Source organism: Phaenicophaeus curvirostris, chromosome 21 (assembly GCF_032191515.1).
Source record: "Phaenicophaeus curvirostris isolate KB17595 chromosome 21, BPBGC_Pcur_1.0, whole genome shotgun sequence".
Taxonomy (NCBI): domain Eukaryota; kingdom Metazoa; phylum Chordata; class Aves; order Cuculiformes; family Cuculidae; genus Phaenicophaeus; species Phaenicophaeus curvirostris.
Window position 1 is genome coordinate 5,820,264 of NC_091412.1, and position 27,344 is coordinate 5,847,607.

General features: G+C 40.2%; 1 protein-coding gene across 2 annotated transcripts in view; it reads right to left on the bottom strand.

Annotated features, from left to right (window-relative positions):
- The window catches only part of NLK (nemo like kinase), a 62,246-nt gene that overhangs the window by 27,235 nt on the left and 7,667 nt on the right, over positions 1–27,344 (bottom strand). The window lies entirely within an intron of this gene.

Below are 27,344 nucleotides of genomic sequence, written 5' to 3' on the forward strand. Positions count from 1 at the left end.
TAGACATTTTTTTCTAAATCAGTAAAGAATATTTTAGAGTTCTTATCATTCTCAACTTAGACGGTGAGTCAAAACAATGTGAAGACACTTCTAGGGAAAAAAAGTATTAAGCAAAGGGCATTATTCACTGTGCTAGAGTCTGTATTGAATGCAGTGCGATCATTCTTCAGTCAGAGTACATACACAGATACCCAGTCACTCTTGCTAGCTCTCAGGTGGCTGGATACGTGTTCACCAGGGCACACACTGCCTGCCACCAGCATATGCTGCAGCTCAAAGTCGGAGGCTGAGGAGCAGACAGGATGATAAACATGCCCTTCGCCTCCCAAAAAGGACCATATTGAGCGTAAAACACTTTCTCAATTACACAGATCTGGTTTTGTCGGGTCTGCTGCTTTGTTCCTCTCCTAAGAGGGCAAAAATATTAATAATTCCATCCTGACAGAATGCTTGCAAGTGTAAGACTATTGCTTGATCTACCACTAAATCACTTCACACCTGGAGAAGCAACAGCACATGGTATCTAAGTTTCCACTACAGCAAAACAGGCATTGTACCTGCCTTTCTCCCATAGAGCTTATGGGATGCAAGTACAGTAGTTAAGAAATTATAAGGTGCTTTGCAAACGGTGAGTATTTTAATTTAAAATAATTAGATTCTGAAAATAGAATTTTATAATGAGAATCATAAAACTAGAGCAAGGAGATTATGGCGTTTCAATTCCCAATCACAGTTTTTAAGGTGAGGCTTCTCAAACCTCGCTACAAAACAGGGTTTCTAGATCTTCAGTTGTTAGGAAACCTTAATTTTCTTTTGAATATTTTTACTGGGATGACCAAAATAACTTTCTCCTCAGCACAAAGCTTGTAACCACATAAGAATCTACATGCAGCCATGAACCCTAATGACTACATTTGTCCTGAAAAAGTTGCTGGCTTTTCTACCATGTGACTCTCCTATAGATGACACAGAGGCTGCTGCTTTTGTCTCAGATCCACATTGCTTTAAGTATCTAAATAAAAAAACTAGAATGGGGCAATCGAGCATCTCCAAGTACCACATCTGACTCCAAGATACAAAACAATTCCACCAACCCAAAAAGTCCAAAGTAGCCACCGACAGTAGTGGTTGGGCATCCAAGATAAACTACACCACACCCTCACTAGAACGCTCGTTAACACTCAATATTGATATTTTAAATCATGGGTGGAAGGGGACACAGGAAAGTCAATACCAGACTATTCCTATGGTGGGAAACACAGAGCTGGAAAGAATCTGAAAAGGTCTTGTAATTCACAATATGTGTCCTATTTTCTCCAGGAACTTTGCCTCTTGCCTCTAGCCTAAATAGGAAAGAAAAGGAATGAAAACTGGAAGAGCTACAGAAAATCCTCTGTTAGTGCAACTCGGCACTCGCCACGGGCCAGACGGAAACAGCCTCCCTCCCTCGCGCTACAGCGGCTTCATTCCGAGATGGTGGCTAACCTCCACGAGGCTATTTGCAAAACAAGGTACTATTATTCATCATGAGCAGGGGACGTTTCGGGCCGGCCCGCAGCCTCGCGATCACAGCTGAAGCAGATCCTGAACAACACCAGGCAGGGGCTCACGGATCCATATAAATGTGATCCCAGCATGAGCCCAGAGCTCCCAAGGTCAAGCAGTACTGATCAGCTAATTACTGGTATTCTCTCTTTATCAGGCTGGATTTCTGGTCCCTGCCAAGTTGATACCAGCTTTATATAAATAAAAATATAATAATGAAAAGAAGGTAAGCCACCAAACCTCTAACCTGTAAAAGAAAAAAGCTGCTGATTCCTGGGAATTATAGATACATTCTCGCTGCAAAAACAAAGTTATAGAATTTTATTCACAAAATTCCCCACCACTTGCACCGTAGATGCTACTGAATTAATCTTCCCTTTGCAGTTCTGCCCACTGTTGCTGACCACTGCGTGCACACAACTGCTACCAAGAGGATATTCACAGCTCTGGAAGAAATCCCACCAGGAGACAGCAATGGTGATAGGCTAAAGTATCATATGGATGCAAGCCCCAAGACCTTTGGCCACATGCAATTTCCTCACAAATGACTGTTAATATCCAGGGAAACCACAAGCACCTTCCTCAGCTATGTTACATTCAACAGCAGAGTTAAAACAAGGGTTAAATAGCCACCTTGGCTATGAAAAATATTCAATCTAAAACCTTCAAAATTTATTTTGTGCTATATTATGGAATATTTAAAGCATGCTCTGCTTTTGAATAAGGCAAAGAAAACCGAATATGTGGGTTTGTTTAGTTATTTTTCTTCAGAAACATATTTAAAAAACATAACTGCAAGAAGAGAATTTTCTTTAAATAGACACAACTGCTGTCTCACACTGTGAACAAATTAAAACTCTAAAATTGTTTCAGTTTCACATAATGGTTTCGGTTGGAAATGACTTTTAAGATCATCAAGTCCAACCCTCGATCCAGCCCTGCTAAGTCTGCCACAAGACCACGTCCCCAAGTACATCTACCCATCTTTTAAACACCTCCAGGGATGGTGACTCCACCACTTCCCTGGGCAGCCTCTGCCAGTGCTTCACCACTCTTTCAGCAAAGATAATACTCCTAATACCGAACCTAACTCTCCCCTGGTGTATCTGGAGGCCATTTCACCTTGTCCTGTCACTGGCTGCCAGGGAGAAGAGACCAGCACCCACCTCGCTACCACATTTGTCTGAAGACAAAATAAAACGATGCTTAAGATCCAGACAGATGATGTGAGAGAGTTCACACCAACTTCTACCATTTCTATTACCTGTTCGTGCAGTAAGCATATAGAAACTCCTCTAACAAAAGCATAAAAAGTCTTCCTTGATAACATCCAGGGGGTGTACAACAGAAAAAGAGCATAAGGTAAAAATGATGGCAATCTGCCGGGCTACTTCCTTGAGGAAACCAGCTGCAGAGTCACAGAATGAACAGGTTTTTGTTTTCTTTTTATCTCAAAGCACACCGGCTCGCTAGAACCTGACACAGACAGACCTAAACCGATCTGAAGTCACCAACAACAGCACTCGTGACGACTGAGATGTCAACAAGTAACACAGCCTTCCAGGATCGATAAAAATCTGCCACCCAAAACTTGGGCATCACTTCGGCTGCTTACAAGTGGAAGCTGGTTTCCCCAACCCAGCTGGGGCAGCTGAAACACTCGCTCTTCCTTGCGCTCTGGAGACTGAGCTTCACTCACTTACCAACTCCCTAAGCTCCCAGCTGTATATTTAGGCTGTATCTATAGCAAACAGCTTGTGAAGTGAGTACCACCACAACAGAACGACACCATTCCCATTAGTTGCAGAGGTATAACCCATTTTGTAAATGTTAACAAGCAAATAACTCCATGAATCAGAATCAGCTTTGACATTTTAGGTATTTTTGAGATACTAGAATTTAATAAACAGGACAGTCGTGCAACACAATTCACGCATCTATGTGAGACTGATACAAGAAATTGAAAAAGGGCTTGAATAACATGCAATTAATCAATCAATTAAAACAGCATTATTTAAAAAAAAAAAAAGAGTAAAGATAGTTTGAATTTGGTTTGGGGCTTAAAGCCTGTGAAACAAAACAACATAACAAAACCTGTTGAGGAAAACTCTGCACTGCTGGATCGATAAAGGCTGTGTTGGAGTCCTCCCTGCTCCTCAGCTGTTTCCTTATTATCAATGTCCTGGAGGCCTTTTAGACAGATGCTCCACAGCTTTGGGCACATGGTGTGCAATAAAAAGCAGACCCACTACAACCACGCACAGAGTGGATCCGTAGCCACGTTCAGGTCTCCCTGCTGCAGCAGCACCATGAGAGCAACACAGAATTTAAGGCAGGGGACTAAGTGGTTTCTGAAATTCATCCTATCCGCAAGCAGGATGAAACCAATCTGCTGAAAGAGGAAGAAATACAAAACCAGTTCCCACTTGTCTGCTGGTTCATCTCTAATTGAGCAAGGGGGAATCATGCTTGGGACTTGAAGACTTTGAATACTGGTTCTCCTCCCCCATAACAAACACCTCAGAGGTTCCCTGTTTTAGCAACAGCAACACAGCTTTGGGAATCAACACGCAAGACCTGTTGGAATTATATTTCAATAGCTACCTTTTAACCATATTTCTGTTTAGAAACTTCCTACCTGCCTTTTTCCAAATTGTATAAGGACAGGAAGGCCATGGATCTGTTGGAGCAAGTCCACAAGGGGCCACAAAGATGACCTGAGGGCCAGAGCACCTCCCATACAAGGACAAGCCGAGAGAGTTGGGCTTGTTTAGCCTAGAGAAGAGAAGACTGCTGGGAAACCTTAGAGCAGCCTCCAGTACTGAAAGGGGCACCAGGAAAGCTGGGGAGGGGGATCTTCATCAGGGAGTGCAGGGATGGGATGAGGGGAATGGTTTTCAGCTGAAAGAGGGAAGATTTAGAGAAGATCTTAGGAATAAATGTTTTCCTGTGGCCCTAGCCCAGGTTGCCCAGTGAAGTCGTGGCTGCCCCATCCCTGCTCGTGGCCAGGCTGGATGAGGCTCTGAGCACCCTGATCCAGTGGGAGGTGTCCTTGCCCATGGCAAGGGGGTTGGAACTGGATGGGCTTTGAGGTTCCTTCCAGCCCAAACCATTCTATGATTCTATAAATATTATTCCAGCAAGTGACAAGAAAACTGCAATAATATATATTATTAGATAGACCATAATACACATGGTTTCACAATTTGCCTTGTGTCTTGTTAATGTTTTAAGGTAAAACTCACAAAGTAGCATTTCTTGTAATTATTCATGCACAGAGCAGTCATGCTTGTAGTCGGTAACAATATAACTCTGATGGTTGTGAATGGGAGCGCAGCAATTTCACGCCGTGTTGAGTTTGTTCTCCCTTAACTCGGGGTAGCAGCTGCTTTGGTTCAGCACAAACAGTACCCGAGAACAGAGATAAGTGCTGAAGCCTGTTACAGAGGAATGCTTTTATTTCTTTGTTGCTGAAAGGCTTGCTGGGCTGAGCTCTTCTGGTTCTGCAACACACGGGTTATCCCATCTGTATTAGCTAATGAATCTCCGGCTGTACAGATAACGAACAGCTCGGAAGGCAGCTCCGCGATCCCCAGTGAAAACGGCCCCGTTCAAAACATTTCTTTGTCCTAACCACCAGTTACTTGTCAAACTAAACTGCACATCAATTATTTAAGTGTTATGTACAGTGTGCTTTCAATGCATATGCTCAACAAGCACCTGCTTTTTACAGTAACCTACTACACAGTCCTAGCTACTAAAATGGAATTTAAAGTAAAAATTACTAGTGTTTCTGGTCTATTAGACTAAAAATCAATTAAAAACTATAACCTATGCTCATGTATGCTATTCAGACAGTGTGACACCTCCACACAAAACTACCAGAAGGCCTCGGAAGGTGTTCTTTTACTTGAATTACAGATTAAAGTAGTCACTCCCAATTCTAATAAAATATTAAAATAGAATAACAGAATCTAGTTTTAGACTAGTGACCCGAAACACCTTCGGGCAAAGTCTGAAATAGAATATATTATTTTAAAATAACTACTCCTCACACTGTTTGAAACTATGGAAATGTTAAAATACAGAAAAGCATTAATATAACGTTACTTGTGTTCTCTGATTTTCAGTTACACTGACTCTGCACTTATGCCTGTGGCAATACTTGAAGTTAGCCTTAACAACTAGTTGAAGTAAGCAGTCTGACCTTATCACCTCCTTCAAATGGCATCTACATGTGAGAACAACAGCCAGGTGCACACCTTCCACTTCTCCCAGTTGCCTCTGATTTGCATCACCAGTAGCAATAGTGGTGACATGGGTTAAGACCATGAAAGTCTCGTATTTGCCATTAAAAATCTGAATCCAAGACACAAATTCAGGGTAAATCACCTTGGGATTTCCAATAGACAAATAAAAATCGGGCAGCTTGAAGTGCAGGTTGTTGTAAAAAGATACTCAAGATAGGATTTTTCATGGATTTCAAGCACTCACTTTCTTCAGCTGCACTGCTAAAAAATTACACTTGTTGCAGCCAAACACAAGAAGTAAACAGTCAGCTTTTACAGAAACTAGTTCAGATTGAAAATAAATATTAGTATGTGAACGCTGACCATGTACAGTTGAACAAGTTCATATCTGCTCTGTAGACTCACGAGGCAGTTTGTAGCTGTCTAAATTGAAGTTTTCATAAATCACTGTTAATTACACATGAACAGGAACACAAACTGCAGAACTCTTCTTTCCCTATCGCTACCAAGCCTGTACTTTGTCTAACTGCCTTCCTAGCCCCTTTATCAAAAAGAAAAAAAAAAGTTATCTTAGAAAGATTATATGGATATCAAAATAATTGCTGAATGCCTAAAAAATCACTCCAACCACTGCCCCTCAAAATATGGAATGGACATCCACCATTTTTGCTCTGACTGAAGGTAATATTTAAAACTTTTGAGGACTGATTCCCGAGACACTTCTGTTGCTGAGTCTCACTTGAGAAAGCTGACAGTGCTTTGTACCTTAAAGTACCACAGCTCTTCAGTGCAGTCTCCACAACAGCACTTATCTGGGAACACAAAGTTCAGTTAAGTCAGAGCCAAATCAGGCAACCGATGCCAGTGAACATCAGCGTCCTATTCATTCTTGCCCTCCCCCCATGGATGTGGCTGTCACGCAGCCTCATTAGCAAGAGTGAAAGATTTGATAAAATGGGTGGTCTTTAATCAAACATTATTGATTATCAATTTACAGTGATAGCTACCACAGATTTATCAATGCTCATTTTTACTGGCTGCGGGACCCATTTTGGTGAACAAAAAGAGCTAAATGTACTGCAGAACTGTTAAACTCATCCCGTCTGTGTAAGCAAGGCCTGGTGTGTTCGCTCTCCTCTGATTTTTCAAATGCTTCCATACAGCAAAAATCGGTTCAGATGAAAAGTCTTTTCCCAGTGCTCCAGCTGTAGCTTCTCATAAAGCAACGAGTTAAATGGGGTTGCCATGTCATATACTTTTAAGGCCAGTTTCTTTATTCTTTTAAATAACCCACTTCTACAAACAAGTAATGATCATCTGCAGTATCCTGTTGGAAAGCCATTCCTCTCCTCTTTCCTGCGTAGCTGCAACAATTTCACACTACTCCTCACCTCCATGCCTTAGCTGGTGAGCTTTATACTACTCACGAGCAATTTCACTTCAAGGGGCAGCACAAAACTAACAATCAAAGTCACGAAGATCAGAAATGTCAGGTCTGTATTCCAAAGAAGAACAGAAAAATGAAAAAGCCTGACTGAAAAACTGGTATTTACAGCATCCAATAAATATGCTGAAAATGTTGCTTTGTGTTTGTGTACAGTACCTGCTTTGATACCAGTGAAATAATTATTTATAGCAATATGCTATCAGGTCACATATCCCCAAGAGAAACTAGAAAAGCAGGAAAATCTCCTAGGAGCTAATTGAGAGAACAACTAGAAAGGCAGCTTTACTTTCTGCTGTTCTCAGAAGAACACATTTCAATTCCCTCCTCTGCTTTGTTAGGATATTACACCCTAGGTGAAGCTAGCAGTAAAGTGAACAGCAGGCAGGGAATCTATCCATCACTCTGCATGGAGTCAACGGGCGCTCTTTCAACCTACTACTGAAGTCTGCAAAGGTTTCACTTATTAAGCATCAGCTGTAGCTGGGGATGAAGAGATGAGAGAGCAAGATTTAAAGCAGAAATAACTCGGCAAAAAATTATAGATGGCTATGGGGCAAAAAAAAGTTAATAAATATAATTTGGCAGGGGGGGATATCAAGGAACATCTAGTTGGGCTTTAATCATGCCTCTAAGAATTATGTGATCCCAGATGCTTCTGTGAGAACACACAGACATTTAGAATTCTTTATTATACCGTATAAACCACTGCAAAAAGCTCCTTTTAATACTCTTAAACCAAGCCACACGTTTTGCTTTCACAGCAAATACCAGTCTTTCAGTATGTTCACCTTGGGCTCAACCAGCAGCTGGTCGCTGTCAGGGCAGCAGGCTGCTCGGCTCCGTGTTTGCCACCACAACTGGGACCACGGCCACTGCCTCTGGCCACTGGCAACTGCATCCAGTGGCTTCCCCTTCTCACTCACGCCTTCTCAACATGGTAAGGGTAGAACATCAGTTTGTAAAAATTATCAAGCAATAGCTTTGGAAAAGTTTTAAAAGGTTTATTGGCAGATGGTCTCCTCGTTACCTTTGCAGGATTTTAGTACTTGAGAGAAACGTGAGACTTAAAAAAAACTTTTCTATTTATTTCCACTTAAACTAACTGACTTCGTGATTCAGCCACTTAAACCTAGTGACCAACTGCAACAACTCTTTGTCATAGTCCTATCATCTGCTGGCACAGGTAACACCAAGATTACTGCAGATAAAATATTACATGAGGTTATTTCCCTTTTCTTGATTGCTTCATGTATTTACTAATGTGCTGGCACTTTGAAGAGTTTGTTTCCTCTGTAACGTCAGCTTGGCCAGATCTGATGAGAACAATCCCTCTAGTCAAAAAGAGGGAAAAAGAAATACAAACTTGAAAGGAAAGAGATAAGACACAGTGAAACAAGACAATTTGTCTTATTTCAGACTTTGGCTCTTGTGGGAAAAGAGAAAATCTAATACACACATATTTGAATGCTTAACATGAGATTGAAACATTCCTCTTCAAATATTGCCCAGACACCAAAATTTTACAAAATCTTTTATCAAATCCTCAATCAAGTTGAAAGCTCAGTTTGCTTTCCCAACCAGAACGTATTACACGTGTTCTGGACTAAAGGCTTCAAGGCACTTGCAGTCCATTCTGTTTAATTCTTCAATATCTTGTCCTATATTCACTAACAAATCCAAACCTGCCTATTAGACCACAAAACAACTCTATTTTTAGTTTTGTTTTATCTTTTCTTTAACAGATGGCCAAGCCTGCCAGGACACTGACTCTAGGAATAACTCAGCACTGTGTCACCAGTGACCGAGCTGACTTTGCAGGTAACAGCTTCACCAGAACAATTAGTACTTGGCCCACCAGGACAAAAAAAAAGCAGCCCACAAGCTTCCAGGCACACCAGCTCTTGCTCTGCCTGTGTCCCCAAACCATCACAGACAATAGCGCTATCCTAAGTAAGAGACTTCAATCCTTTCAGCAGGTGAGCTAGATAAGGAGGTACTTGTCCAAGGGATTTAGTGACAGTGCGATTTCACACCGAGCTACAACTGCATGTGAGGGAGTCCTGCTCTTACCCGCTGCAGGGTCATTCTTCTACCCACCAAAAAACTCTTTTTTACTGATTATACACAACAAATATATAAGTCTCATTGTATTTAAGACCTATATAACAAGTTTAAAAAAAAAGTCTGACATAAAACAAATCAAGAAAAAAGATATTTCACAAAACTGTAGCTTCTGTTTACATTACAGGCTAATCACTCCAGAAATAATGGAACTTTAAAGCGTAATAGAACTACAGAAAGGATTAATGATACAACCCAGACCTCTAGTTAAAATATTTTCAAAGCCAATTCTTATCTCAAAGAATCCTTGCAGGCATCTAGCCTTTTCAGTTACGCATTATAAGTCTTTAGCAACTCTACCACACTGATGGCAAATTTTCAAGGTGCAGACTATGCCAACAGTGACTTTTTCTCTCTTTGAATCCAGGTCATCGCATACACATTGTTCTATAGTTTCAACTGGTAGAAAAACAAGTTCGTGCCTATTCGATGGCAATTATTACACAGAAACAAGATAATGAAAAAATGTTCTCAGGGGCAGTGTGGGAAACTGCTGATGGAGTTTGTTCTAAGACAGAAGTAAACCTTCCCTTGTGTTTAGGAGAATACCTATAAATTTACATCAGGGCTTATCAGAAGGGGGGACGTAATAGGATTATCTCCTAAGTTTCTCCTATTAGTCAGTGAATTTTTTTCCTCTGCTGTTTTACTCTTAATCAAGCAGACTTTTTCCGGAACGCGTTACTCTAGGTTATAACAAACCTGGTCCCACAAGCATTGCAGCTGCTCACCCAAGCGTTATTCGATAAGCCACTTTTAAACAAATAATGCAGCTCATATTGAAAGGCACATGATGCCCAATATTCCACTTCTCCAGCACATGGCACTGCAATCAATCACATCTTGGCATATCTCAAAATACATTTGAGCATGGGATGGAATAAAAAACCCTTTAGAAAAAAAAGGGTTTTTTAAAAAAGTTCATAAACCCAAAAGATTCCCAAGACTGAAGTGAAAGGGCAGGGAAAGGGTGTGCAGTTATTATCAAATCAGCTATGTGGGAAATGTTAGATGGGACACATCAAGTTTACAGGCAGGAATAGGCCCTCAGATCCAGGGTATCTGCTCTCTGTGGAATTACGGACAGGCAACGAGCCCCACTGAAACACAACAAAACCTGATCAACAACTCTTACTGGACTATTAGCAGAGAGGAGAGGTGAGGAAAGCACGCACATAATATGTGAAATCATTCAGAAAACAAAACAAAATAATTTTTCATGTTTAACTATAGGTTTCTTATGGAAGAATAAAAAGGAAATTAATTCACACATACTGAGTTTTTAACCAAAGTAAAACAGTTGCTTTAACAATTCTGCTATTATAAACACTCAAATACCAGTGAGCCAGGACATAGGTAATGTTTGAGAATCTCAAGTGACCTTGCCTAATAAACAGAAGTATTTTCTGCAGTCACAGACTGAAGAGTTCATCTTCCATCCTGGTTCCTGACTGCTAGTGGTGCTGTTCACTGACACAGACAGAGTACACATTTTAAGGTTTTGTGACAATGCTTAATGGAAGTTAAATTACTCAAATACTAAATCATCTTGTCTAACTTTAGTGCCCTAAAGTCAATTTTGCAGCCTAAGGGCTCCGAGCGTGGCATTCTTAACCTGGCTACTGGCTGCAGATGGGCTAGCAAGTCGAGCTCACCCGTGGCCCTGCAAATAGCTATGGGGCATGACCAGACAGAAAGCAGGGAAATAAGAAACTGAGACAAAGGGGAAGACAGCTAGACCACTTTTTCAGTGACAATGCATATGTCACATATGATCTAGGTCAGCCACAGTGGCTCTGCCACGTCAGTAAGGAAGGGCATAGGTGGGATTAATCTCTTTCAGTGGTCTCTTAGATAACACATGAAATGTTTCTCCAGAAATGCCTCACTCTACCAGTAAACTGCAGAGAACCGGCTTAAAACGACATCTCATTTGTAGGTAACCAAAGCTTGCTGATTTGAGTACCTTATTTTTTTTTTAATTTTACATGAGCCTTCACTTCCCCTGCGTGCCAAGCCTGAATTGAGAGTCAGCGCTATATGCTACAAACCACTTGAAATCCCGTCCCAGCAGTGGAGTGACTCAGCTTCCCTTCCAGTGAGAAACAGGAGAGGTGTCTAACAGAGCCGTACCACTAGAAGGGAGTTAGGTTTTGATTTTGTTGGGTTTTTCACAACAAGAGAATTTTAGCATACACACTCATGCAATTAGCATGGTATTATAATGTGTTTTACCCTCTGGCTGCACATCTATTGTTTAAGAGATGCAAAAGCTGATACAATCTCATTTAAAGAAGATATTAATAACCACTTTAGCTATAATTTTTAAAGGAAAATCCCCACACAGATAAGTTATGGGGAGGAGAAAAACAGTGCAGCAGTGCCATGCGCAGCTTCACTTTACGGCAGTGACCAGAGCGCTCTGGAACGCTGTTTTAAACTTACAGTGTGAGGCTTGTCACCACTAAGGAAGACTAAACTAATGGAAATTCAACAGGTCAGACAGTCAGAGCATCATCAACGCTGAAGAAGAAGTAGTTAATAGAAGTACACCAAATCTGAGGATGACTACGCATTGGAGCAAGGAAGGACACTGCCAGAAGGCGGATCCTGCACTCATGCTGTGACCGAAGACACGAGCCTAGGGACAAATTACACCAATTAATGGCCTCAAGCTCTGCCAGGTGAGGTTTAGGCTGAACATTAGGAAAAAATTTTTCACGGAAAGGGTCACTGGGCACTGGCAGAGGCTGCCCAGGGAGGGGGTTGAGTCACCTTCCCTGGAGGGGTTTAAGGCACAGGTGGACGAGGTGCTGAGGGACATGGTTTAGTGTTTGATAGGAACGGCTGGACTTGATGATCCGGTGGGTCTTTTCCAACCTGGTAATTCTATGATTTCTTATTATCCCACCTGCAAGCTATACCGGAAATCTGCTGACCCCAAGTAGCTGATCAGGGCTTACAAGACAGACGCATCTAACACAAATGTTGACACTTATGAAGTGCAGCCATGTATTTTTACCAACAGTTTGTGGACTTAAAACGTTTCCAGTTCACAGACTTAAAACAAGTTTCCACAGACTGTTTACTGTCCTGCTGCAAATCATTGCCTACAATGAGCCCCCAGTACCTGCAGCACAGAAAATTAACCCATTTCTAACAGAGCTTGAAAGAATACACTGAGCAGAAGTTGGCACTGATAGCAGAATTTTAGCACACAAGCATGGAAGAATAAGAAAAAGATTTCATTCTTAAAGGATATTATCAAAAAGGCCAGCTGTTACTTTTTGAGATATTTAAGAGATGGATGTGCTGTTAATGATTTTCAGGTCACTCTTGCTCTGCAGCAGCCTCCAGCTGGCAACGCTTCAAAGATGCTAAAATGAAATACTAACGGTGGGAAAAAAACCAACTTAATTTTGAGAGATACGATATGCAAGCAAAGTGAAAGAGATAGCTGAGGAGATACTGCTGAGCCAAACTTTGATTTCAGTCAGATTTAACTTCAAGACACAGACATCCAAGACCAGTCAGGGTAAAAGTAACAAGGAACTATGCTGACAGCGCAGTGACAGTCAGAGGGAAGGGCTCAGCAGCTGTGCTGGAGGATGTGACAGCATCGCTACCCTGGATGACACAACGCTAACCGCCCTCTCTTGGAGATATGTTTTACTCTTACCAAATAACCCTGGCAGCACAAGGAAGGAACTTGCTTTATTGTCCTTTGGTAATGGCATACTCTGCCCCTACAAGTAACTGTTTAAGTTCCTTTTATTTAACTGTTGGACATAAACCCCCTTTTTTCTCCAAACGGTGGATGTAGTGAATTGGCACATCTAACAGCCATCTCTTGGAGGGGGGAGATGGTGTTGGTTTGTTTGTTTGCCTTTTTGTTGTGTCCTTTTTTCCTGCGATCTGAAGTGCTGATGAAAAGCCCCACTCAAAACTGAGCCCAGACTGTGCTGTGGTTCCAAATAATATCAGTAAGTATCTTGAAGGGACTGGTCTAATTTAAAACAAGTCAGGATGAAAAGTAGAGGAAGAAGCAAGAGTACATGTTTACTCTACAGAGCGATATTTACTATTAGTTATTCATTTACAGGTCCATGTTCCATGTATTAATTAAATTTTGAGAGCATGTCTGGCTGGTTATATGATTTTTAAGAAGTACAATAAGCTACCCGAGGTGTTCAGAATTACTTAACTTTCAGCTAAGAAAATGAAGATATTGGAAGTTTAGAGAAGCAAAGTGTAACATGTGCAGCAGTCTTTAAAGTTAAACATTAAAAAAAAAAGTACAAGAAAGTGGAAAAATAGCTTGGAAGCTGTTATTTACTCAAACAAACCAAAATGTGTTGCGATTGATTTATGAATGGTGACAGCAAACATATTTCAAAAAACTACTTCCAATTCCCTTTTCAAGTAAATCTGAAAGCCCTGATTGTTTTAATACATTTCAGTATTCCTTCTCTTCCTCAGCTCACCTCTTACCTGCCCTGCACCTACTGTTAAGACTGGCCCACGCTTGGGAAATATATTTCATTTAAAGTCAAAGTGACACATTCTACCTAACACGGGAAGCATGAGTTGCGTTGCAGTACAGATCAAGTAAAACAAGAACTAGCCAAAGCTCCAGAAAATTTAAAATCACAGTAAGAATAACTGCAGACTCAGAGCATCTTGCAGTGAGCATAACCTGCTATGGTCTGTATACTGCGGGAACGCTTGGTTTCTCTCCTGAAGCCACTGCAATTGGCAACCGACAGAGAGATGCTACAGTTCAAAGGCAGAGCGATCTCGAGGAAGAAGCAACATCGCACTGGCTGTTCAGTATCTGCGACTCAGCTAGGTTTTGTTAAGAAATCTTCACTAGCAGTTAGCATTTTCTGAGTTTTACATAAATGGTAGAGTGATGAGAGACATAATTTCTCTGTTTAATCTAATTTATCTGTGTGGCTCGTCTGGCCACGTTGCAAGGTAATACAGGTCTGTCTGCTACAACTGTACAACAGAACATTTTTCCATCCAGATGTTCACTTTGTTTCAAGTTTTGTCACCTACCTAAAGTGCCAAGTGTCCAATCAGCCTGCATTATGATGAAAGAGTAATATTGCATCCAGCAGCGACAATTCACTGACAAATAGTTCTCCCCTGTTTTACTCATTCTTGGAGTTCAGCTTCAGTTCTGCACCAGTTTCAGCGCACATTGACACACCAGATCACTTCATACTGAACAGACAACAAGCGATTTGAGGCTGATATGGATTGATAAAAGTTGGGTGACGGTATTAACAGACACAATTAAATACTTCTTACACTTCTAGACATCTGGATCCTATAATAATATATTCTATCAGCTAAATATTTCCCTAAAATTTAGGCAAGTAAAATAGGTTTTATATCCAGCAATTTGCATTTGAACAATGGTTTGTCTGTGTTCTAAAGACACTGAAAAGAAAACAAGTTCCCATAGAAGATTATAAAAAAATTAAATTAGCTTACTACCAGTGTGCAATCTCAGCATTTCATTATGTTTTCTCAACGTACTCCACAGAATACTGTAAGGTAATCAAAACATACTCAAGGGCACTCCAAAAAAATGTACTGTAAGGTACTCCAAAAATCCATGTCTTTCTAACAAATATTCTTGACAGATGGTCTTTGTAGAGGTACAGAATTTATTCAGGGAAAGAAAAGGCTGAATACAAGGAACCAGATTTCATGTCTAACTTTCAGATGAGTGTGAAGAAAACACCCAGACTCAACTTTCACTAAAAGGCATTATGCGTGAAAGGGTTAAGTGACTCGTTCCTCATACCACACTTCAAAGGTGTGCTTTATTCAGTCTTGCTCAGCTGCCAAATGCAGACCTCTCCAGAGCTCTTTTTTCAACCATAGATGTCCTAAAAAGCCTTTTAATGTTGGGTTCTAATCACACCCTCGAGCATGTGCGCCATTATCGCTTATTCTTTAAAAATCAGAGCTAAAAGCAAAACTGATTACTGCAAGAAATCTGTCTCCTTGAACAAGAATTGATTCAGAATATCTTACTTAAAAGAAAGGATAGAAAATTAAAGGGATACTGTTATGGTTAATATCTTTTAAAATGTTTAATTTGTCTTCCTTCATGGAAGCTTAAAATTGAAACTGCTTTCCAAATCAAATTTATTTCCCCATTTACACAAAATTTTCTGGCTATGCCTGAGGCCTTTTTATTTACTTCTCAACTGCCTATATGAACCACAGATAGAATAAGTTATTACACTATACAGGACATTTATTCAGATATATGTTTTTAATTCCATAAAAGCAATTATTTTTTTTCTAGTCAATGGCACAGCTCCGCAAGGCCTGCGATGTTCATAAATAAATAACATGCCAAATAAACATACAAATCTCTATGTATTTTTGTACTACTTCATTTTTAAAGAGCATACCACAATTTCATGAACATACCTGTCCCAATTGACTGCCCCCTACTCCCATCCCCACAGCCAACGAAGAAAAACCCAGATGAAAAACCTTCCTCTCCATGTCCAACAAGCCTCCAGGCTTTGGCACAGTTCCTAGAATATTTTTGCACCTCCACAGCAAAGTAGGTTAATAAACTCTCTGGTCACATCCTCTAGATAGATATCAGCTTCCCGCAACAACCATCCTCAACACCTTAAGTTTCACGATCAGCTTTCCCGCGCACCCCTCAGCCTCTCACCGGAGCCGGGGGACGGGGACAAAGCAAAACAACAGCAAACAGTGACTAAAATTCTGTTTGCCCCATTACTCCAATGAAGGTACCCAATAATCACTTTGACCCAGCACCCCACCTCATCTCAATTAATATCTCAGTACCTCATCTTCCTGGTTAAATCTATAGTATTGCGGCCACTCATGTTTTTCACTGCTATCCTGTTTGGCTGTTTGCCAGCATATGAAACAATCGAAGGAGAATTCAAACCAAAGCCTGCAACAAATATTTGAAAGGCAGCACTTCACTCCAAAGTAATTACACTCCAGTGTTCGCTGCTACCACCAAGGGAAATCGTTGTATCTGTCCATTAAGTACTAAGCCTCGGGACTGTGATACATTTGTTGTATGAGGCTCACAGTACCTTTTAATTTTATTAAATACTGCTATTTATATTAATCTCCCCAAATTCTGTAGTAATGGCAAATCTACGAACATTCATCAAGGCTTTTACATTGAAAAGACTAATCTTATTTACTCTTCTTTCAAGTTCCAACTCATATGCTGCCCATTCTTTATAAATAATATAAATATGTATTACAACAGTACAGAATACAGTACTGCAACCCAGAATACTTAGAATCATCATAGAATCATCGAATAGTTTGGATTGGAAGGGACCTTAAAAATCATCCAGTTCCAGCCCCCGTGCCAGGGGCAGGGACACCTCCCACCAGACCAGGCTGCTCAAGGCCCCCAATTTCTTAGCTGCTGCCCTCTCTTCCATTCCCTTTAACAGAAATTACTTTAGATAACAGTATATCCATTTATTCATCTTGCACAGGAATGGATATTAGACTAGAGACCCTTAAAACACTTCAAAATACAGGTTAAGCTTGTGAGGTACAGTAATTCCCAATGCCATCATTGAACAGCAGCCACAGTAAACACTGACCAGAGACCTCTCAACTCCTCTTCTACTGAACAAACCAAAACTAAGAGCTGAGAATCAAAATGAACAACACATCTGACAAAAGTGCTTTTAGGGACACGTCTTTCAGAAACAATACAGCTTTTCCTTGTAACATCAACTCAAACTGAAGATAATACTTCATATACTTGGTAAAGAGCTTGGTTAAATTAACAGTAGCTTATACAAGGTAACCAGACAGCAGTTTTTCCCATTTCCATGCTTAATTGCTGCTATTTTGTTTTTCCTGTGCAAAGATTTCTACAGGATGAACACTGCACAGTCACCCCTTCTTGGAATTACTGCAGGAACAGAAGGACACATCAAAACACAAGTGTGAAATAAACTCATAACCTGTGCAAGCCAAAGTCCAGAGGACACTTCGGGGCTATGTGATATTTTTAGAATGTGAAAGGAGTGCCTTTTATTTTAGTATATATTAAAGAAGATTTGAGAAAGACCCACAACATAGCAAAGAAGGGGGGAAAAAAAGAAAGAAAGAAAAAGAAAGCAGGCTTATATTTATTAACAGGGAGTTTAAAGAGACATGAGTCTCCCATTACCATGGACCAGTGAAGTGAATGATCCTCTGTCACATACCATCAAGTCTCACAGTGCTGTAAGAATTCCACTTATTTCCTTGACAGTCTCAATTACATCGGAGCCATAACCACTCCTTTTCATTATATTCAAAAGGCAATTTCAGAAATATTAAGATATTAGAGTGACAGACTAAAACAGACAGGTAAATAGTACCTTTGAATTAACAGCCTGCTGAGAGCGACACAAGACGTTTTAAAATGCTTTCACGGCTGCAACAGGCAGAATGTGGAACCAATGCAATTTCTCATCTTGTTGATGACTCTATGAGAGATTGTTTGGCTTACTGCTCAAGTGACTGAAATACTGCAACATCTGCAAAATCTAAATTTTCAGGTGAAATCAAGTCCTTGTCTATATATTTTTCTTAAGTAACTGCTTGGTATTGAGAATTTGGCAGTCAGTACCAGTCTTGTCAAAGTACAAATCCTTTAATATTAACTTTCTACATGCAACACTTCGCAAGACTTAACGTGACGCCCTTTCCATAAAGAATATGACCATCACTCAGACAGATAATTAGGTTTTTTGCAAGACAGGACAGCATCAGTCTGCCAGTGCTACATTAATGCTCATCTGAGGCCAAGCATACCTTTTCAGATGATTTGTTAAAGCCAGTGAATGAACATCCAGCTTCAGAACTGAGAAATTATTCCATCGCTAGTCTACCTGAATGTTTAACAATTGCATAATAATACAGCAACAAAATAAATGATCAATGTAAAAGTAGTGAGGACTGATTTCTGTGGGTCTCTGTTGCTGACTTGATTACTGTTTCCTTTTCCAGGACAGTATTTTCACACTGAAGTAGAACTGAGTAGTAAATTCATTACAGTGATCAATAACTGAAACATTAATCAGTGATATCATAAACCATACCAAACCCTCAGAGATTAAAATATAAATGTACTTTGGGTATAAAACGAAAGCTATGTTACTCCAGCTCTGTTGGCTGCTGAGCAGTGTATTTTCTATTGCTGAACAGAACATCTTGCACACTTCTTTTGCTGGCATTCACAAATAAAGGAGAGATCATTCACACTGGTCTTGCTCCTTTAATCTCATCCTTTCATGACATTTATTACATTAGCTTTGTGTCTCCATTTAAAACATTTGATCAGGGCCTGAAGGTGTGAAATACGTAGAGGCCAGCAACTAAAGTCACTGGCTCCAGTTACAAAAGGTGTCCTAGGACAGAGTAGGGAAGTTCAAAAGCCTATTGAGATGCCTTGACCTCTGCTCTCCTCCAAGCACTGATGCTGGCAGGATGGTACCCCACACACCACTGAAAAGTTTAATTCCTTTATACTAGTAAACATCTACAAGACTTGTCAGGAGAACACAAATGCCAACCAATCCAGCTAATCTCACGGTACCAGTGCCAAGTGCAGAGGTGCTGAGGAGGCTGCACCCTCAAGAAGGCAGCACAGCCTCAGTCACACTCAGCCTTCTGTCATTTAAAAACTCACCTACATGATGTAATCGGGGATAAATGCTTAATAACATTACCAGAATTTCAAGGAAAGCGTGTTCCCTCCTTCCCCTCAAACAAATCAACCCGAGCTGTTACAAACCAAACTGATTCACATCCTAGGCAGCAGCTGTTTTGGTTTCACAACTTCATCCCCAGAAGCACTGACGTCTGACCTGCAGGGCTCTGCTCTCGCCCATCAGTTTCAAAGCAACATTTGGTTTTAAATGATCTCCGTGAACTGACCTGAAAATCCTAATACATGTTTCTCTGTTCTGAGTCAGACAAAAAACTGATGATAACACAAATCACTCCCACGGGTGTAATTCCAGCCTTGGGACATTCTAAAGTAAAATGCAGACTCTTGGAGGAAAAAGCAGAATTTCAAAGTGGAACAAAATTACTAAACGACTTCAACCCCAAAGTTTAAACAATAGTGCAGTATGAAATAAAAATGATTATAGAAGGATTCCCTTTACTGGGTCATACGATAGGTGACAAAATCTTCTTGGGAACAGCTGTGGGAGTGATGATATTTACATTTAATAGTCACATTACCAAATATCTGTCAGTTCTTCGTGTTTTAGATGAGGCTTTGGGTGAGTAAACAGAAGCATAAAAATGATATGGTGACACGCCCGAGACAAAGATAAGAGAAAAAGCCACAAGTAGGTCAAGGCTGGTCCCGATTCCGTCAACATTCACCTACTTTTCTTCAAGTGCTTCAGAAAACAATAAACAATCCAAATCTAAAGTATGTAAATGCTTTTCCCTTTCAGCAAGGGCAAAAGGAAAGCTGCAACCCAGATTATGGGCTTGGGCAAGTATGTCAATGTCCTGCTGTCTAAAGCATAGTGCAAGACCTTAATCCTGACTCTTCAAATACAATCAATGAACAAATATGCTCAGAAAAGCACTTTGATACCTTGAGCTTTCTGTAATAACTTAGAAAATAAACCAAATAAAAGGTACTTTCTACTTCATAATTAACAACTGCCTTTAGTTAATTTAGTTAAGCTGTTGGTAGAGCAAGAGGCCACGTGGTTCTTTGTTACCAGCTCGGGGCTAAGCCAAGTGGCCAAGTGGTTCTTTGTTACCAGCTTGGGGCTACACCACAACAAACTCTTATTCACTTGAACTAAATTGGGTCACCTACAATAAAAGAGATTTGAAAAAAAAAAAAAAATAACTGTGCCTTGCTTTATGAGAGCCTCTGTTAGAGTAATTACGCATAAAGACGGAGAGCACACGCAAGTGGTTCTTCAGCCATTGACACAGAAGTATTCCCCATAACGTGCGTGGAGACTTGCCCTCGAGAAGCAGGCTGGATCTATACGCAGAAGATAAATGTCTTGTTCTGCCAGCTCATAAATGGCAACGTTAATGGCTTTAATATTTAAACGGAAGAAGAATTCTAGCAGGTCTTAATTTCATATTCTTTTGTTCCAGTTCATGATCTGGATATTCCTTGTGAAGCCGCGCCGAGCAGAAGTCTAACAACCTCGGACACTGTCGCGTGAATGCCAGCTCAGGCACGGCAGAGAAACTGCACCCTTAACCAAACACAGCTCCTCCATGAAAACTGAGTCTTTCAAGTCAGATATTTACTACTTTTGTCAGCAGGGACAAGGCACATAAAAATAAAAAAAAAAATCTGAAAACGTCATGGGCAGCATCAGTGAATTCATTCAGTCAATTCAAAACAGTGACAGGAATAACGGATGAGGAAAAGCAGAGTTTTCCCTATTCAAATTAAGATTAATTATTATCTGGGAGCTTCACTCCCCAATAATTTGAATTTAGAGGTAAAAACAAGGTTAGATGTTAGTTATTACTCATGCTGCTTATTTCACTTTAAGAGCTGGCTGTTTTTCTTGATACAACCCTTGGCTGGTTTTGTGTTTGGGTTTGGTTTTTTTCATTTACCTTTGCTGAACTACAAAAAAGCATAAACCATTAAACTCTACTGTCCTTTAACCATACATCACGTTAACAAGTTCAATGTCCAGAACAATGACTTAGAAGACCTGCCCTGAACAAAACTACTTCAGCCTGCATCTACTCTTGTTTGTTCTGGATATATCCCTGCAACTGAAACAGGAATCGTGACTTGAAAAATGCTAACTGAATGCTAATTTCTTGTATTGTTTAGATGACCTTTTTATTCTTTTAAACGTATATGATGAGCTAAGAGCTGTTTTGCAGACACACCTTCCTACACTGCTACCAGAGCTCCAGCCAGAGGCAAGAGCTGTTGAAGTTAAGACACACTTGGATGCTGGGTTCTCCATTCAATCAACATTTGTAACCTTGCACAATACTACATTGTGCTTATCAACTCTACGAATACCATGTCTCTCCATGACCTATTTGATCCACATCCCTTCAGTCAGCTAGAACAATAACTAAAAGAACGATTTTGCTTCATCAACATATCCACAAGCTACAAACCAACATCAAGGAGGTCTGGTCTAGGGGATTCCAAAACCACCTGGGGAGAACACACGAATTTAGAAAGCACTAAGAGATTCAGAAAATTCTCTTGGTCATTTTCCTGAAAAACTCTAGCCTAGGAATTGATAAAATTAAGAAAGTTGGATTGCAAGAAATCTAGGAATAGTCAATATATTCTCTCACTTCTGCCATGAAACTTATTTACAAGCTACTCTCCCATCTAAATGGGAGATTTGAAGTCAACGCACCAACAAAAATTAATAGAAATATCCAAAGGAAAGTTATATTGCTATATGAGAACAGCCTTTTTAACAGTGTTTTACTTCTGCTTACTACATAATCTCTTGAGGGGAGGGAAAGCTCTTATTTAGGGTTTTATTAGCCAAAGGCCTTTAAAAATGAAGGCAGAAGGAAGCCAAAAAGGTACTTTGTTCAAAGAGAGAGACATACACTGCTCTTCAGAAGTCAGTGCACTGTGAGCTTCTACTCCAGAGAGAAGTGCCATACCTAGATGAAAAGGGTTCAAAATGGACCATGATAATTTTCCTGTATTTCCTGTAAGAAATCTTAACCCAGTAATTAGGGACCAAAACAGTTAAAAGAAAAATTAAATGGTTTTCAGTGAAACCAAGTCCACTGACCCAGACCACCTGCTCGGCTCTCTCCTTCCTGATCTATGACCAGATTGGTTTTCGAGTCTCATTTGCAGAGCAGCACTTGCACAGATCTCAGCAATTACTCCACAGGAAGAAGATTGCTCATTTCTGAAAACTGCTACTCCCTTTATAGAATAAGTTTCACTAGTCATAGACAAGTTTTCTCCAATAGTTACAAGAATCAATATTAACTAAAACAACAAAATGCATTGTCTGAAATTAAAAACCCTGTGCAGACTTTCAAGAGAGAAGGGAAAGTAGCTTTTCAGAGAAAAAGATGATCACATAGCTCCAAGCCAGAATAACCACTTGACCACCACCTCAATACTATGCTCAGCCTTATTGCTCCCGTTAAGCCAAGGCTCTATTCTGACACTACAAAATGAAGAAAACTTTAAGAGCACTGCCTGGTGGTGCCAGAATAATGAAGAAAAATATTATCATGAAACCAGGAATGGATTTCGGATTAAAATCTGGCATAGGGCTATCCAAAAATGACAAGAAGACTAAACCACCAGTTTCTATGGTGAGCATATTTTTCGCACCTATTAAAATGTATTTGCATATGAAAGAAAACAGGGGAAAGAAAATTCTTCTCTGGAGACCAAGGATTCCTATGTTTCCCCGTACTTGTACTTTTCCACAAAATTTCCTGCAATAGTTCTTGAACAGCAAGCTCTGCATTTATTTGTTTCGAATGACACAAACATCAACACGTCACTTTCTAAGAAAATTAAAGAAATCACAGCAGCTAATTTATCAAAGTACATTCTACAAAATGATCCTGCTATAAACATTCTGGTGTTATATCCAACACCATAAACAACATGAAAATTCCACTTACACACGTACGCTTCCAAGCCTTTATAGAAAAATACCACATCAGGAAATTAAAGGATACTACCAGGACACACCAATTCTGCAACAGCACTCAAGATTAAAGCTTGAATTCTTACTAAGCACTTCTAAACACTGTGCATGGCCACGTTCCAAAGTCAGCCATAGCCATGGAAGTCATTTAAAATCAGGGCTGATATCTGTCCACCTTCATTTGTCCATCACTCTCACGTAACAGAAGTAAAAAGATACAGCTTCAACCATTAAAATGAAGTGTGGGCTGTTGTGGTGGTTTGGTGTACTGAATGGTGATTCAGTAAAGGGCTATATTCACCTAACGCAGAGCAGCCTCCTCTTCCCTCATCTGTGACGCTGTATTCGCTCGTGTACTCCAATGTTGCACTTGTACCACGTCGTACACGCTCACACATTACACACACGAGTTCAGCTGAATGCAGCTGTCATTTTTTCCCATGATTACTGAAACCCCCAGCAGGCAAGGTGTAGCAAAATTACAGAACTCTGAAACCTAGAAAAACGTGCTGACAATTGGACGGATCAAGGCTACCAGTGTACTCTACAATATATAATCAAATATTAAAAGTATGAGTACCTTAAAGATGTTGACATATTACACGAGGGCAAAGTCAAGGCATTTCTGGCCGCAGGCAAGGTGGGATTTTCCCTAAACAATACCCAGTTCTGGGACCGCCAAGCTTGAATCACACACCCTTGCACGCGTTTCACACCCACAGGCCAGTCTGCAGCCCATCTATACAGTGTGTACAACATGCTAAGGGATGCCCCCTGCTCCTGCATAGCAGATGATTTCATTCTTTTCCAGGTTACTCCTACAATGCCCCATGGATGGAGCTCCAGTGATTTCCACAGAGAAGCAGCATTTATTTTCTACAATCTAGCCCCGGTATCTAAACACTACTGTCTTCATTTAAACATGCTGTTAATAAGCTGCATGTCATACAAAGTACCACTGGCAATACTGGACAAGAAGAAAAAGGCGTGGAAGTGATGAAAAGGACAGTCAGAATATAGTGGGGACAAAAATAAAGAAAATGTGTTACCTATGTTGTTTTTTTAAAAAGCATGGCTTACTGCCACAATAACAACATTAAGTTTTACACCCTCTCTGTATTTAGATAGCAGACAGTTACCATGGTTTGTACCACCCCATTCCCTACCCATCCCATCCACTACCACTCACATTCATTTTATCCTTGTTACTGCTTATTATGGTCAAATACAACTATCAATAAAAAAAATGCATAATCCACCTTTGTCCTTTACATACATATTTGTACTGCTCGTTATAACCCCCAGTTCTTTAAGCATCTTCTACTTCACTCAGGGGTCTACTGTCACCAAACTATACGCAATAGTCAGTTTAACTCACAATAAAGCAGAACTTGCAGCACCTACTATGTGATGGATTTTCAAATTACAGCACTGGGACTTTGTCCATTCTGACTGCATTTAACTGTCTGTAGATCAGCTGAACACATTCACACAAGACAACTCTGAGAGCTGCAAAGCTTCTTGCAGTGTTTGGAAACCAACCTGCACTATTCCAACACAGACAAGGTTACCATTGTCTTTGAGAAACACCATTAGAGACAGATGCAAGACAGTTCTTGCTCTGGCCAGTGGGTTATTCCATACGCAGTAGGGATTCTCCCCTTTCCAGTTAACTCATCCTTATTCCAATTCTCTCCCCTGGGAAGCTCTCAGGCTTCTGCTCCCATCCCAGCACACAGCTCACCCCATACTGCAAATTCTATACTGGTACCATAGAAGGAAGCCCACACAATTCCAAACTCAGCCATTTACCCCTGGGCTAACGTGCCTGTTCACCGGTGTAATCAACACTGCGTTACCTAAAACCAGCAGTTATTACTTTATGAATTTCCCAACTTTGCAGGTACTTTAGGACAGACTCAAACTTGCAGAAATCCAACCTACAGCTTGGAAACCGAGACCAAATTTTGTTTACAGAAAGCGATTATATCATGGTAAATACCTGGTACTAAGCCATAGAGAACATAGACAGTGATGCCAGCCATTAAATAATCTACTTCAGAAATTTAAAAAGGACATCAGCTATTGAGTCAGACCTAGGCGAACTACACACATGAGTTTCAGAAACAAAATCCAAACATATTCAGATAGATAACTCTCGTAATAAGTTATAACTTAATCTTTAATCAAGTCCTTGCTCTTAGATTCTAAAGGTTACAGAGGAAATTGCAGTAACTGAGCCAAGCTTCTTTTTATTGAATTCTTTTGACCAGAAATAAATGGGTTTTCAGTAAACCCTAGAAGCTGTTCTGAGTACAGATCCTACTTTTTACATTACTTCTCATATTCCAGAAGGATTTAAAAATCTAAATCGCTCCTGTATCATCTTATTCTCTGCTCCAAGGACTTTAATTTTTCAACAAATTCAACAAAGTAGCCAGTTCTAATCTCTTGAGATCTCCAGAGTTAGGAAATAAGCACAAAAAACAGACTGACAGAAACCTAAACACAGCAGAGTTATAGCCAACAAAGATAGAAAAAGATGAATGTATTCTTTCTCTCAATTCAAATTCTACTTGAACCAGTTAGAACAGCTTTGTAACATGCCTTTTTCCAAGTTTGGGATGAGTATACAAGTGTTACGAAGCAATTGTGAACACCCGAACAGTGATGGTGTGGCCGCTGCACCGACAACACAGGGAACCTTTCTTAGACCCAGCAGAATACAGATGTAAACTGATTAAATGTTGCAACCCAGCTGCACACTCCACCAGATTAAACTATTCTTGGGTCATGCAAGATTGTAGCATTCCATATGTGCCATTTCCATCTTTTAGAAATTGAAAGGGGAAAATACTTCACATTCTGTGTTCAAAGAGGACTGGACTGCTTCACCAAAAGGGTTCTTAGGCACTGCCAGAGGCCACGCAGGTGGTTGAGTCCCCATCCCTGGAGGTGTTTAAAAGACCGGCAGAGAAGGTGCTCAGGGATATGGTTTAGTAGTGGACAGATACAGTTGGACTTTATGATCTCAAAGGTCTTTTCCAACCAAATGATTCTATGATTCTACACTCCACTGCACCTTTTGGTATTAAGAAACCAAAGGCACCCTGTGTTGAAGTAGCCAAAGCTTCCATATAAAAATGCTGGAAGCTAGATCTTATTGGTACAAAAAAAACAGCAGTGAAGCTTTGTTCTGTATTTGCTTACAAACTTGGACAAACAGGACTTCAAAAGCTAACCCTCAAACACAGAACAGATGGGTCTGCTTACATACAGGAGCCTACAGAAATAGTATGACCTAAAATACAACATTATTCCCCCAAATATCTCCCTCCATCATAAAACTCATTCATCTCTGCCAAGTTTTGAAGACTAAGTCAGCTTCTCGATTCTCTTTATTTTCTAGCACTTAATTTACAGTTCTTTGTGAATATTTAAAATATCTAATTTTAAAAACCATTATCAATTATATTAACAAATTATTGCTCATTTTAATAAAAACAAATTCAGTTTAAGTAAGCTTTATACAACTTTGAGCTAGCTTTTCTCATAGGAAAAGCTGGATGTTACCTATTCCAGACTAGAAGGCAGAACTTTCCAGAGGATTAAAGATACATGAGACCCAGATACAACCATTACAAGTCATCAAAAAACACTTCAAACATATCCCAAAGGCTTCCTTCTACTTTACCTGCCAAAAGCTATTTTCACTCTCAATCTCATTGTTCCCCCAAGAAATCAAGCAGCCTGGCGACATCAAGCAGCCTCACACAACACACGAACACTTGTTACTCGCCTTTATTTACTCCTCCATTTGATCACACACAATCGGTATGAACACGTACGCCCTCTCCATTTAAAAAACACTAAAGGCGTAAGTGTTTTCAGATCAGTGGAATCAACAATTCAAACACTTAAAAAAAGTGAGGGAGTACGTGGGGGGCAGAGGGGCAAAGACCACCCAAAATACCTCTTTGGAGAAAGCAATATTACATTGCAGATCCAGCCACAAGCTGTTCTGCTGTAGCATTTGCAGAATTCGGAGAGAAGAGAAAATACTGGACGCTGCCACGCTTTAACTGTACAATCAGCACACACTTGTATGCGGATACAAACCACATCAAGATTGGCAGGTGCTGCAAAACAACATAATTTCAAGTGACCTGTGAAATGCTGACCTTGGCATAACTTACAGGGAACTAATTTATCCAAAATGGTCCTCGCCCAACTTTAAGAAGAAAAGTTATCCACATTCCTTCCTCCTTGCATCAT